This window comes from Ochlerotatus camptorhynchus, unplaced genomic scaffold (assembly GCF_037179485.1).
Source record: "Ochlerotatus camptorhynchus isolate MF236.1 unplaced genomic scaffold, CSIRO-AGI_Acam_v1.1 ptg000216l, whole genome shotgun sequence".
NCBI classification, from domain to species: domain Eukaryota; kingdom Metazoa; phylum Arthropoda; class Insecta; order Diptera; family Culicidae; genus Ochlerotatus; species Ochlerotatus camptorhynchus.
The window spans coordinates 478797-494559 of NW_027040706.1; the positions used below are offsets into that span (position 1 = coordinate 478797).

At 38.1% G+C, this 15763-nt stretch overlaps 1 protein-coding gene across 6 annotated transcripts in view; it reads right to left on the reverse strand.

Annotated features, from left to right (window-relative positions):
• Positions 1-11319, reverse strand: part of Nuak1 (Nuak family kinase 1) — a 115784-nt gene extending 104465 nt beyond the window's left edge. For all 6 annotated transcript variants that reach the window (XM_065224836.1, XM_065224837.1, XM_065224840.1 and 3 more), the window contains exon 1: positions 10073-11319. The gene's annotated coding sequence lies outside the window, so the exon portion shown is untranslated. The remainder of the gene's footprint in view (positions 1-10072) is intronic.
• Between the last annotated feature and the right edge of the window lie 4444 nt (positions 11320-15763).

Below are 15763 nucleotides of genomic sequence, written 5' to 3' on the forward strand. Positions count from 1 at the left end.
TTATTTATCATAGGCATAAAAAATCTTAAATTTATTGCCTCATTTTGTTAAAATCTCTGGTAGATGGACGTTCTATAATTGCTCGAAGATATGAATAATTGAAAATTAAAATGTGACTTCGTGCCAGGTACAAATGTAAAATTGTGCAAGATGCAAGGTGCAAGATAACTTAAATGTATTTGCAAATAATATCGATTCAATTATTTTCTAAAACTAATACCACCAGGTCTTTTTTTCACACGGGGGGAGGGGGGGGGGATATACCGTGTTAAAAGATTGAGTACTTTCACATACTAAAATATTTTTAAATGTTTGACTTATAACTATGGTCAATTTACATATTGTGTTTAAGTTTCTGGAATGTTACCGACATTTTTGATTTTTTGTATGCCATTAGATTACTTATGACACAAAACCGTCAGTCACAGTTAAAAAGGAGTATTTTACGTCTCGAACTTCGAACAATCCCACGAGGCGAAAGCAAAATAAACAAACCGTCCACGGAAAACACTACAAATACATACGGCTGGGTGGGATTTTGGTAATTACAAATTCACCATCGAAGTGCTGGTCGATCATTCGCGAAACTTCATTTCACACCATGTGCACTTTCTTTCAGCACGTTTCAATAATTGAAGGAATATAAAACTGTATGGAGATTCTTCGTGGTTTGCCACGTTTTGCGCGTTTGTTTTGACAAGTCAATATTCAACACCGTCCAATACTCCACACAATGCATTGCATACACAGACGGGTGTGTATTTTCATAAAAGATCCAGAAACCATCAGCGGCTACTAGCACCATGCTGTGGGCGATCCAGAAAGGAACGACTTTTTTGCAAAGCACAAGGTAACGAGTCCATAATTGGATATTTAGACTTCACACAGCAAGGTGGTCAACGGGTACACGGAAGAGAGTGATGACATTGCACGAGTGTAGCTCCACATGCTCGACACCTTGGGGTGAACCTCTTTGTACGCTTGGACAATGACGATGTGGTGTGATGAGTTCAAATTGAAAACCAAGGGGGGACTAGCAAAATAATCTTAGCTAAACCAGCTGAGATCGTATAAGGTCCGGTTGTGGGCGCCAAGTCTTGTAGGCGAACCTGATGTGTAGTTGTCGATTATGTCCATTGACGGGGCGTCGTCAGGGGGAAATGGCATAATAAAAAACATATAGGTATTCCAGCTTCTGGACGATGTGGGTGGTGTTGAAAGCCACTTTCGCTATTTTTATTAGCTGAATGAAAGGTTCTTGTTCAAGAATGCAGTAAATGGCACTTGGTATACTTTCTTGGTGTTTCAACTGGTAAATCTGATCAAATTTCACTCAGCTAGTAATCCATACCAAAATCAATAACTATACAGAAATTATCCATTAAAATGGATTCATGACTTCCAGGTATCGTTCGAGAAAAATGTCATGTTTCAGTTTCTGTTGAAATAAAAATCCTGAGACTTCACATGTCATTTTTCTCGGCCACAAATTTTGTTAAACAAACAATGTTGATCTTTGTATAACCCACGAAGCTGTCAAAGCTGGCACGGTGTATGTATTAGAATAACATTAAATCAAACCAGTTGGCATTCCCGAAATCTCCACCATTCGAAATAGGGGACTTTTCCCGTAATTTTTAAATTATTTCTTAAATATTTTATCGGAGGCACTTTTTCATTCAATTTGAACGTTTACTTCTAAACTCCCTGTTTTTTCGTGTTTCAATGTTATTTTAATAAATACACTGTGTGAAAGCTAGGATGGTAAAATTAAGGACATATTTTGAGTTGTTTTTAGTTTTTATTCAGAAAGGTCAAGGTAATTGAATATTAAACAAATTTTCAAATTCTATACGTTATATAACATTTTTTTAAAGATTTAAGAATATTGTAACAGGTGGGGAACTCCCTGACCAGCACTAATTAGACTCCCCTCTACGCTGCCTCAGGGTTGGCATACACGTGTGACTATCACGGCCAAGAAAACACTCAAATACTTTTCGCACACACCGTTGAACCAACAATCAATACGATTTTAACGATTTTAAATTGGCTCACTACTTGACTAGCCTATTGGTCCCAAGCAAATCGATCAACATACCCCATTCTAGTCAAAATTCTAGTACTGCACTATGTTTGTTTTGATTCGCTATGAAATTTTGACAGATAAAATGAGGGGTTAGTGAATTTTCCTATGTTTCGAGGGGTTAATCGATTAGCTTGGGACCGAAGATAGTACCAGAGCTGAGCCAAAAAGTTGAGCTCGTTTCTTCGAGACCTACTAGTCTTAGAGTTACCTCTATGGTTGAACTCCCACTTTATTTAGTTTCACACAGGTATTTTTTTATTTTCCTAAACTCTCCCACTTTCTTTTCAGCTATTTCCTACCTTAGCCTTCACTAGTTCTTCCTTCGTCTTCTGTCGTCCAAGGGAGCCCCCTTCTTCTCCGTTCCGCTATACCTTCAACTTCAGTTTCTCCTTCCGTCTGCTTCCGTCCTTCGTCCCTCGGTTTCAAATGTGGGTTGCCCAGTACCATAGAGGTAACTCTAAGACTAGAAGGTCCCGAAATAATGTGCTCAACTTTTTGGCTCAGCTCTGGTACTCTCTTCGGTCCCAAGCTAATCGATTCACCCCTCGAAACATAGCAAAAACCAATAACCCCTCATTTTATCTGTCAAACTTTCATAGCGAATCAAAGCAAACATTGCGTAGTACTAGAATTTCGACTAGAATGGGATACGTTAATCGTTTGCTTGGGACCAATAGGCTAGTCAAGTAGTGAGCCAATTTAAAATCGTTAGTTTCGTATTGATTGTTGCCAGTACTCTCCTCCTACGGGTGGTCCCACGGTACCGTCTGCCGAGGCCGTTCGCGATCTGTATAACGAGTCCACGACGCTCCAGGCAGTTCCAAAAGGGCGACGTACACGGACTAGTGTACTCGCGGCAATAACGGTCTTGATATGGACGTTTAGGGTGGTTCTAGGATGGATTCTTGGCTACGGTTGTATTTGTACGATATCTTCGGGGTTTGACCGCAGAAGGTCGAACACGACACACTACGAGGTCTGACCGCGGCGTAGATAAATGATAACGGTAAACTACGGGGTCCTGGATATTTTAGTAGGTTGACTCCTCCTCCACTACTGCTCAATTCTCACGTCTCAAGTCTCGTGCAGACTTATCACTTTCTTTCCGAATAACGGTTTTTCACTATATATAGATATATATTCATTTTGAGTTTGTCTAGCTTGGTTTTCGACTACCGCTTTTCACTATAACCAGGCAATTTGCTAGCAACGATGGCGGGTGATTTCCTTGCGCTTTCGATCGTTGAACAATTTTCCTTCAACCCAATTTGGCCCCACCATGCCCCCTTTACACCACCTCTCGATGGCCACCCAATTCTACTGTCAGTGGCATGTGGCTGTGAGTAGTGGAACTTCGTAGTGTGGTTGCGAGCTGTCCAGTGGGTGGTGTGCGGTGTTTGCACTAATATTTGAATCCTTTCCTGGCATTCATAACATTTAAATCGAAACACTAAATTCGCGACAATCTCAACAATCTCGGACAGACAGACACACCACTGGTTAAACGATTTTGAAAAAAAAATCTTGTTTATCAATTACTTTAGGAAATGTACACATCGCCAACACTCACATCGACTAGAGTGTATGTAGGTGACTTATGGTCAGATAACAAAATAAAAGTCAAAAAATGTCATATCAATGACTTTGAAGCTTCTGCGCCGCATTTCAGACAAGATTGTTTACGTAAAGCTGGCACCACTTAGTTTGATGGACAGTAAACATTATTTATAACTACTTGAATGAAGAGATTTGTTCGCATTTTCAGTGCTTATTTATTATTCAGACGATGTTCGGTATCTTAGTGGTTACCGTGTCTGCTTACTTGAGCAAAAGGTCGGGAGTTCCCAGGCCCGTCCCTTTCCTTTATCACTATGCCTAATGCTCTATCCCAATTAGATTTAAATAATCAAATCTGCTTTTGCCGATCCGATCACATCACTTTACAACAGTGAATCTAGATCAAAAATAACCTGACGGGACTGTCTAATACAACTTTCCTTCCAATGGCAATCGTAAAGACGCAGTTGTAAACATGGTCTCTAGAACAACGGTTGTCATACTATAATCATCGTCGGATATGTGTCTTCATTGTTATACTCCAGACTCACTTCACCAATCGCAGTTCCTCAATTGAATATGATCTGACCATGAAACAAGCAACTCATGGGATTCCCGATCAACTGCGACCTATTATTATCCCACGTATTTTTACTGAAAAGTACCAACAAGTCAATTGCATGAAAAGATATTTTACAGACGGGTCCCGTCTCAATGGATCCACTGGCTTCGGTGTCTTCAATGAAAACTCTAGCGCCTTCCACAAACTTCAGGAACCTTGTTCCGTTTTTGTTGCTGAGCTGGCAGCAATCAACTTCGCATTGGGGATGATTTCCAATATGCCCACAGACCATTACTTCATCTTCTCGGATAGTCTCAGTTCGATTGAGGTTATTCGGTCGATGAAACAAGGTAGGCACTCATCTTATTTCCTTTCAAAGGTAAGGGAGTAGATGAGTGTACTGGTCGAAAGATCATATATGATTACCTTTGTATGGGTCCCCTCACATTGCTCAATCCCATGCAATGAGAAGGCGGACTCTCTCGCAAAGGTGGGCGCGCAGGAAGGCGAATTATATGACAGGCAAATTTCACACGATGAATTTTACCATTTAGTGCGTCAGAGTACCCTTTCGAGTTGGCAAACCGATTGGGACACTGGAAATCTTGGACAGTGGTTACATTCAATTATTCCTAATGTTTCTTCGAGAGCGTGGTTTAAAGGCTTGGGCTTAAGGCGTGACTTCATTCGGGTGATGAGTAGACTTATGTCCAACCACTACTCGCTAGATGCTCATCTCAATAGAATAAACCTCGTGGACAGCAACATCTGTCGGTGTGGAAACGGTTACGATGACATCGAACACGCAGTTTGGCAATGTACGGATAATGACGCCGCCAGAAAGCGACTTTTGAATACCCTCGAGGCCCAAGGAAGACAACCCTATGTTCCTATCAGAGACGTGTTGGCAACCCGTGATCTCTGCTATATGCAGTCCGTTTATGTGTTTCTTCAAATGTCTAGTATAAGAATTTAATTCGTTTGTCTTTTGTCTCTCTTTATTAGTTTTTGTTTGTCTTGTCCCCTCGTCTCGATGATTCTCATCGTCGCCCACTGGTCACCATAGCCGGTCGAACTCCAGACGAAGCTAGAACAGCACTACCATTCATACTGGTGACAACACTCTGATGAGACAACGAAACCTTATCCCCAAGCTCCTCCCCTGATCCTATCCTTAACAATGTACCCCTCTAACCTCGAGTAAGCCGCGAGTAATCGGCCCAACTCCTACTAGACATAGAATTAAGTGAATTTTGTTACAAACAGTGAACAATGAATTATCGGCTCCGTAAAGCTAACGCGATTGAGCCTTCCAAATAAACGAAATGGATAAAAAAAATACTATAATCATCCTTAGTCGGCGCCGGTGCTGATCATAACTTGAATTAGTGAACTTGCACATTCAAGATGGATAAGCTAATCCCAAGCGCCATGTATGTGGTTCTCTGGGTAATTCCACTTGTTCTGATCATAAACGGAGTAGCAACTACAAAACAATGCTTATTTATTATTCAAAAAATGTTGTACCTAGTCTACCGCCTACTATACCAATTCATTTGAAAGCTGCCCTAATAAATAAAAAAGTATAGTAGTTGTGGTAAATGTCACTTGTTTCTGCCAAAAATGTTGCATATTATCGGTATCTTTCTTATGTCCGTATTTGTTTTTAATTAATTTATTTAAGTCAATGATCGTAATGACTTCGAAACAGTTGGGAAACCAAATTGGACAGTTCATGCGGTCCAAAGAAACCGTTTTCTGAATGTTTAATTCCATTATTTATTTTTCACACGTACTTTTCCGCTTCTGAAACAATCTATACAGTTTTTAAATATGATTGAACGAATAACCCATGAAAACATATACAATAAAAGATTTTCAACTCATTTGGAAGAAACTAACTCAACACAAACCATTTGAAGTTTGTATGGAAATTACAATGGGAAAACCAAAGTTTTCATGCATAAATGACGTACACACAGAGATTATTTTACTGGGGTCAGTAATTTTTTACTGGGTTTTCAAACAGCTGAAAAAGTCAGTAAACTGAAAATAACGGTCACACGTAATGCAACGAACAATTTTAACATATTTTATTTTTATCATCAAATAAATGTAATAAGAACACAGTCTGTATAAATTTCAAGAAAAAATCACTTTTATACAATTTTTTACAATTTTTTTAAGTTTACTGACTTTTTCAGCTGTTCAAAAACCCAGTAAAAAATTACCGAACAGGGAGGCCGTGATTTTGTGTGTAGCAATTGAGTCTCAGATTACGTGACCAAACATATATTAGGTATAGCAAAATACGATACGATGGGGAAGGAGGGGGGTCTAAAAGTGGTAAAAATATGCTTATTCATGGATGTTGCCTTATTGTCTTTAGGCGCCGTACATCATCTGCATGCATCTGTAAAATCAATTAGAGAACAGCCAGGGCCAAAAATTGATACACTTACCATACTGTTTCAAGCTTTTATCTCTTTGTACCTATGACAGACATGATTGTAGTATTGTTGCTCTCCGTTAATCCAGAGTCGATGTTATAATAAGAGTCCAGCAAGAGAAAATATTGCGAACAATCAGCACTGTTTGTGATTTATTTTTCGTCAGAGTAAACGGCAACCAGATCTTTTAGCATCGGATGACTTTCATTCAGAAGTGTCATGTCGATAACGGAGCTTCTGGGAGACAAAAACAATTATAGAACTTGAAAACTTTTCAAACAAGTGCTTGGTATAACTTATAAATACCACAATGTACTAAATAAGGCGAAGTAATGTTTTTCATCTAAATTTACTAAAATATTGTCAGTAATGTAGTTCACGGGCAGTGGGAACAATAGACGAGTGCACGGATGGATTTAAGTTCACTCACTCGACAAAAAGTGACACAACAGTGGGGCCCTGTTTACTAAAAATGAACACATGAATAATACTCACGTAACATTTGAAACGGTTCTATCAACTTATGCACACAAAACTTGTTAAGTCTTTTTCGCGCGAACCGAATACGCTCACGAAAACTAACAACACCATCGGGCAGATGAAATTCTCCCCTTCCCGATAGTGCTTTTGGTTTTCGTGGTCGTACTTCGGTTCTCGTGAAAACGACCTAGCCTTTTTCAAATATTACGTGAGCATTATTCATGTGTTCATTTTAAGTAAACAGGACCCCGCTGTTGTGTCAAAAAAATTTCAGTAGTTGAAGCACGTGCACAGGTCTATAATGTTTATTTACTTTGCTTCTTAAGTACCCCGCTTGACAGTTCGATTGGTACTTCTGGCTTCACTCTTGGCGGGACTCTTATTATAACATTGACTCTGCTTTAATCTAGTGCCACAGTTGACTAAACTGAGACAAAAAAACTAAAGAATTCCATAAGAACCATTAATTATATTTCGCCACAAGGTATTTCCGTTATGATTCTAATGTTGTTGCGGCTTATGAAACATAATTCATAAGTAAATATAATTAAATCAGCTCAATAAAACTTAAAAAAAGTATTATAAAATTGAACAGACTGGACTCGAACCTTGAGTGTTCAGATTATTGAGTCTGTGATTTGTGCTCCCGCCTATCAACGATTGAGAAATCGATTAGGCTAAATGCTTATAAGAACCATCTTGTAGTGTGATAATTATGTATAATTCGTGCTTATGGAATTCATAAGTCTTATGAGACCAACATTGTTCAGGTTCATAAGTCATGCCTTAGCGAATTCTCAGGTTTATTTGCCACAGTGTAGCTTAAAAGAGTTCACTAGACGTTCACTAACTGAAGGACTTTTAACTCAAATGTCTTTTAACAGAAAGTCCGCTAACTGAAAAAAGTAAACATGATACAGTTAGCAGATGTCTTCAAAGTGTACAAAGTTTGTAAAATCGCGTTTGTCACACGGATTAGAACTGTCAATTTAAACAAATTATTTCGGAAATGAAAATTTATCTGTTTTTGGCAATTGAAAAACAAAATGTGTGTTCCCAAAGAAGGAATAATACTGTAATACCATAGACTAACACTAAGATCAGAGGGTCCCGAAGCAATATGCTCATTTTTTTGGATCAGGCAGACCTTCGGTCCCAAGCTAATTGAAATACATCTTGAAACATAGGAAAATCCACGAACCCTTCATAAAACTCTGTCAAATTTATAAGGCAAATCAAAACAAAAACAAGCTTTGACAGATTCTAGTACGAAAATGGGGTACGCTTATAGATGTTCTTGGGACCAAAGGGCTAGTCAAGTAATGAGCCAATTTAAAATCGTTAGTTTCGTATTGATTTTTGGTAATATCATAGAGGTAACATGTTCAACTTTTTGGCTCAGCTCTGGTACTATCTTCGGTCCCAAGCTAATCGATGCACCCCTCGAAACATAGGAAAATCCATTTCATCCTCATTTTATTTGTCAAACTTTCATAGCAAATCCAAACACACATAGTGTAGAACTAGAATTTCTACTAGAATGGAGAACGTGAATCGATTTGCTTGGGACCAATAGGCTAGTCAAGTAGTGAGCCAATATTAAATCGTTAGTTTCCATCGGTTGGTAATACAGTGTCTTACATTCTAACTTGAAAGTACCGAATATTGAGTAAAAATCAACCTCAGTAAAGTGGCCCAACTCATTAATGTGTAATTTTGTATACCCATTTAATGAGAAATTTAATTTAATGGTTAACAGTTACTCATTAATGGATAACAGATACTGATTAAATGGTTTAAAAAATTACCCAACAATGAGTTAACTCTCTTTACTAGAGTGGATTTTTACTCATTAATGGATGATTTCAAGTTAGAGTGTAATGGGTAAAACAATTACCTCTCCCTCGCTGAAAAAGTGAGAGTTGCGTAAGCTGTATAGACAATGTTTACAAGTCTCAATTTTCGATTTAAGGATGTCTATGCGATCAAAAAAATTGCAATTCATATTGATGTTTAACTTTTCTTGACATCAACTGTACATGTTTCATACATCAATATATTATTGGTCAAGTTAAACACCGGAAAATCCCACAAGCGGCATACGATTTTACCTTCGTCCTGGACGTTACACATAACGTCGGACATAGTGCGCATTATAGAGCATCATTGTGCGAATACAGCGCACTTTATGACCGACACTATGTTTTACGAACAGAACAAGAGTAAAGGCAATTGTCGCGTGTGAGGTTTTCAGGTATTCAACAGTACCGATAATAATGGCAGTACTTACAATGGACAGTAGCGTATAAGCAAGTTTTTTCAGAAATAACATTTTCGTATAAAACCTTCATGAGTTGATTATCTAGCCGGAATGCATTTGAAAAAATAAACTTTGTTCAACAATTTAGCTAATATAAAAATTACAAAATTATTTAAAAAGCTTCCGACGACCACATTACAAATTCTGTCGGACAAAATCTGAAATAGAATCATGTATATATGTATATATTATGTTTTTTTTTATTTTCGTTAATAATATAAGTTATTTGAAGATTTACGGAAATACAGTCAACTCTCCTCAACTCTATGTCCACTAACTCGATATAGAGTTATAGAACCAAAGTAACAAAGATTTTCATGGCTACTGTGATGACGATTTCGTGTGGGATTGTTGTTCTACAACTGGATAATTCTATAACTCGATGGTCCCATCAATATCAAGTTGCAGAGAGTTCACTGTATATCTAAGTTGTCTATACCATTCCTTGATTTACCCGTTCAATTCAACATGTTTTTTTTTTCAGGATCTGTAACCTTTGAAAATCTATTAAATGTAACATGTTCGGTTCAAGTAATACTGCCAACCCAATTTACAAAAGGCACATTAGTATGATTAAAAGAAAATCTCGAATACGGTACATATTATATGCTTACCATGCACAAGCAGAGCCGTTGTGATTCCAATGTTGTGCAAACTTCGCCGCCGTCGTTCGTATGGAGAAATTTAAGCAAATATGCTGAATATACTTATTACTCTTTTGTCTTGATCACAAAGCACCACGACCGTCTATTGATACTATCCGTGAAACATCCGAATTCCGTCACAGTGCGTAACAGAGCTATCGTATTACATAAAATCTCTTGACGAATTTTCACAAATCTTCTGCTGCTATTCTTCGAGTTGGCTCTTTTCACGCTTCCTTAAAGTAACGAGACTTTCTCGCGCTTCACACTTTCAGTCGTATGACATGCACATACCACACCGTGCTATACTGGCGAGCTCTGTGGTATTTTTAATACACACTAAGTCGAGTTGGATGATACAACACACATATGAGACACACACTGCATACGCTATACACTAATGATTTCCAAAAATAAAATTCTACACTTTCCTTTTTTTTTCTATAAACTTCTTTTTTCCTGTGCCTTGAAGAGCCAACTTTACTCACTCAGCGCATTTTCTGCCTACTTGGATTTCCACTTATACTATTCTGCGGTTGAATATTCATGTGAACTATGATTGAAACTTTTCCTTTTTGGCGTGATTATAACTATGTACATCGGGAAAATGTGGTAGAATCTTCCTCCTTAGCACCAAAATTAGAATATCATCCACGGTGAGAAAAGAAAGACTACCGTGAACGAAAAAGCTGATGCAAACACAGACAAGCGAACAAATAATGAAAATCGTATATCTCTATTAAGCAGTTGTTCCGTAGAAAAAGCAAAGCTCAGCAATTCACACTGCACATATGTATTCTCAATGGTTAATTTGCTTCCTGAAATATCACTGAACCACTAATATTGCAAGCTTGCATCCCCAACCGTAACTAGGGCACTATCCAGCAGCACCTTAAGGTGCAGATTACACTCGCGTTGTCAATTTGGGCCACCGAGCTAGGTCACCGGGTTGTATTCCCATAAATGGTAGTTGGATTTGTGCCCCAAAATGTGAAATTTGGAGACAGTGATGCGTTAAATCCAATTCCAAACGATGGGCGGAGTACGTAGCCAGCAAATGGACCCCAGCACTTGCTCGATAGTCACACACTCCCTTGGTGTGTCCAGTGCGGTCCAAATAACTGTGTTCACACAATCTATAGTGAAAAAAGGTGTATGATCTCACCAGCAACAATAACAAGTCTTGAACGCAGCGACGACGGCGGCGGCACAGTCAATGACGGAACGAACCGAGAAATCAACACACCCAGTCCCCAATATTAGTACACTCGCGACTCAATCGACCATCTTCCTCGTATTCTCTCTGACAAAATGCTCACATTCTCCCTCTCTCAGAAACTGACCGACGGTACTGAGTCCGGAAAACGTATTGGCGCCATACTGGAATACAAATTTTCATTAAATTTAATGCTACTGCAACATCATCCAGATTTGATAGCGCAATTGAACAGGATAATTTAATGATATGATTCTATTCTAAAGCCTCATTCTCATGTCTAATCATAGCCAGCCTATTAACTAACGACTTGAAGCGCAACGCACTCTATGATGTATTGCTGCAGACCCAGAGAGAAATAATACGATACTGTACACTGTGACACAACATCGTCGCCCACATGTGAGCGTTACCAGCTATGATAGCTGTCCAGACGGCTCATTGGCACCATCGACACTATTCAATATTAACCTCCTCCGGTCGTCGCACCGCATCGCATCACGTCGTCTGGATACGCATAAACTCATCATGTATGTAGCTGCCATACCATACATACATACAAGGCGCGGGTAATCGAGAGAATAAATCGCACATCAAGCTCAATGTTGTTAGACATCACGCGACGACCAACCGACCATGCTGCTGCTGCCGCTGCCGATGGTGAGAGTGAGAGAACATGGCAGCCAAGATTCTAGCCAGGAGGACTTGGTTCGGAATAATGTATGGCACTGTTGAAAGTGCATTTGTTGGAGCTAAAATGCGATGATGCAATTGACGAAATAATAAGCAAAATAAGTCTCCACAAAAAACAAGTCTTTACTTCAGTATAAACCTAACGCGTGGGTCACATACATATCAATTAATCATATAGGGGATGGGTGGGTGCACCGTACATAGAAAAGGCATTTAATAAACCTCAATTGAACATAACGAAACTACTGAAATTTGGCCAAACATGAAGAAATGAACACTTCGAGCACCACACTGAAAATGAAGTAGACACATATTTCAAAATGATGTATCTGAGATTCTATTTGAAGCCTCGTTATCATGAACAAAAGAGCCTAAAAAAGAACCGATTGCATCATGTGCGTAGGAGAAACAAATGGAAATGTTATTTTCTCCTTCGGAAACAAGAACGCCACACACAAAATTATAGGAAATTTAAATTTCGAAGCATGATTTTTTTTTATAGAATCGTTTATTTATAAAGGCTTAAACGCGAAAGCTTTACGGAGCCTAAATTAAATTAACTGTTTACAATGTTTATTAATACTACACAATAAGATTATTCCACAGATTTCTTTCAAACTTCAGAAAAACTGTGAAAAATCACCGAACTGTTAACCGAACGTTCAGCTGTTGAAATTTCAGTAAAATTTTACAGAAATCTGTGAAATAATCTTAGTGAGTAGAGTTAGCACAAAAGGGGTCCGAATACTCGTGGCATACTCAAGGTTATAGGCTACAATATATTAACAGGTATGGAAGGGGTCACGGAAAAGATACACAAGGATGCGATTGATATAGGGTAAACGCTCCTATAGTTACGGTACGTTAGATGCGTTAGGTTCTTATAGTTGTGTATGGAGTCTCCATAAGGTTGTCCACGAGACAGTTGCGATCAGCTGACTTTTATGTTTACCAAGAACTTTTGACAGATCACAGTAGAACTGGCAATTTATTCTCATATGATTTCTGCTTTGTTTATGTTTACATTCAGCACCATTAACACCAGATCACTCACACACTCATGATTTCAAGCTGTCATTTCCACTGAGAAACGTCTCTTGGATCACCTTATACACAACTATAGAGCTTTTTGACGTTTAATCGGCGCACAATACTGTACCATTTAAAGCGAACGAGTGCGAGCAAGAGGGAAACAGACTAGTGGGAAAACGTCAAAAAGGTCTATGGGAACCTAACGCATCTAACGTAGCCAACGTAGCGCAACTATAGGAGCGTTTACCTAATTTACATCGCCTATAAATGGTTGTTTTTCGACGATTGATAATGGGAGCAGTGCTCTTGATCTGTCGAGCTGAACTGATAATTGTTGGCAACTGCAATGAAAAATAAAAAGAGAGGCTTTGGGAAAGGACAACGATGACAGAAAAGATACTAAAAACTACAAAACACAAACATCATAGCTGATGATCGACGAATGCAATGCCATTTAGAAGCTAGTTGCTTCAAAGGAGTTTTCAATATTGGAATCATTAAAATAATAATGTTCCTCATGGATTAGATTCATTCAAAAAATCGAGGATGCTATCCACAATTCCATATTGCCCTGGCTGTAAAACTGGAGCCATGGAAAAACCTGAAGGTCGTGGAAAGTCCCTGTCAAAATCAAATAATTTAAAATCCGGACGTGGGGCTTTCGGAACATTACCGCTACCTCCTAGTTTGTTCAATATGTGTCGAGGTTCAATACGAGAGGCTTTCTGAGTATATTACGGGGTATTCCTAGATTGCTTTCTAGGTGGACCTTTGAAAACAAAATAACTTCACTCACCAACAACATGTTGGGGACATAATACCTCCGCGACCATTACTTTGATCTATTGTGGTGTATCCTCTTTTTATTTATGCCATAACGTAGTGGTAAGCCACTTTTGTTTGAGTAACTACCACTACTGTTGTAAGCAATTATCCCAACCAGGTAATACATTCCTTATTAAATGTATTACCTGATTGGGAGCAGCAGCCCAGATTTCCCAAGGTCTCATCAGACAATTATCAAGATATCTGCAGATCGTTTATGAAATAGTGCAACACAGTCACACAGCAAATGTTTAGAGCTTTCACTCTTTAAGTTAAAAAAGCGAAATTTATCTTCATGAAGTTTACCAATGATTTTCAGGTGATATTTACAAGGACAGTGTCCTGTTATCAAACCAGCGTATGTACTCAAATCTTTTTTAGAAAGATTAACTAATTTTTGTGTATGCTAAGCATTCGGCTTTATAAATCGTTTAGATTGCCGAGAATTTAAGGTACTGCTCGAATTGTACTGTACCTTTGTTTTTCCCCCATTTAAAGCACAAAAATAAAGTTCAAAAAATGGTTCAGGACGAATTTCGTGAATGACCCTATTTTTGCCAATGGATCAGCTTTTACGTTTCCTTCGATTCCACAATGACCAGGAACCCAATAAAAGTTAACCGTACTTCAACAGAACAGTTGCTGTAATAGTTTAGTACATTCCCACACCAGTTTTGAGGTATAAGTTTTTAATTTCAAAGCATTCAGCGCTGCATGAATATCTGAACAAATGCAAATATTCGCATTTTTATAGTTCATTTTTATGCAAATCATTGCACATTCTAAGATGGCATATATTTCAGCTTGAAATACTGTCGGCCATTTTCCCATGGACACCGAGAAGTTAACCCCAGAACCGGTAATACCGGCCGCGACCATATTATCTTGTTTCGATCCATCTGTATAAAAAATTAATGATCCAGAACCAAGGTTGCAAATACTCATTTCAGCTAAAATAATGTTTTTTTTTATTATGAAATAATTAGATGCTATTATCATATTTTGAATAGGTAAGATACAAGTAGAGGTTGCAAAGAATATGTTTGACGTATTAAACCTGTTTATTTCACTTCATTAGAGTCACAATCAGCGATTTTTCACACACTCACTCACTCACTCACTCAGCGATCAGCAAATCGCTGATTGTGACTCATAGAAAGCAAAATTTACAGGTTTTATGTCTCAAACGTATACTTTGTAACCTCTTCTTTTAAGTTACAAGTAAAACATGTCATCATACCATCTTTTGGTTTTACTATTCCGAAAAACATTATTTTAGCTGAAATGAGTATTTGCAACCTTGCCCAGAACTAATATTCAGTCTTCCTGCATCCCAGTCAACGCGAGTTTCATCAGGAACTTATAAATTATGGTTGAAATAATGATGCTTTAGCATACAATCTTCGTTCAATATTGGACTTATCTGAAACTCTTTTAGAATGCTCAAATGTCCAATAAGATCTCCATCGAAGAAATTCATGGACCGTTGCACTTTTCACTGCATCCAGTTGAATAAATTGATGAAGAGGAAGGATATTGAGTACCCAGACAACCAGAATGCACGTATATTCAAAGTTGTTTTCGTGATATACAAACATATATACAAACCAACAAATCGTATAGAATGCAAAGAAATGGCTTATACGTACAAAAGTGGAGGCCATATACGTGCAAATTTTAATTTAATTTTAAACGAGTAGATTTAACATCATATACGATTTAATCTGTAATAACAAATTCACTTTGAAAAGTCTCACGATGTAATCCGATTTGATTTGTGATACAGTACGACGGAAAATTGAATCATCGCATGTAGGTCGGAAATTTGCATTCTATACGATTTAACTTAATCATAATGCGATGCATGCCATTCTTATATGCGATTTTGACGTAAA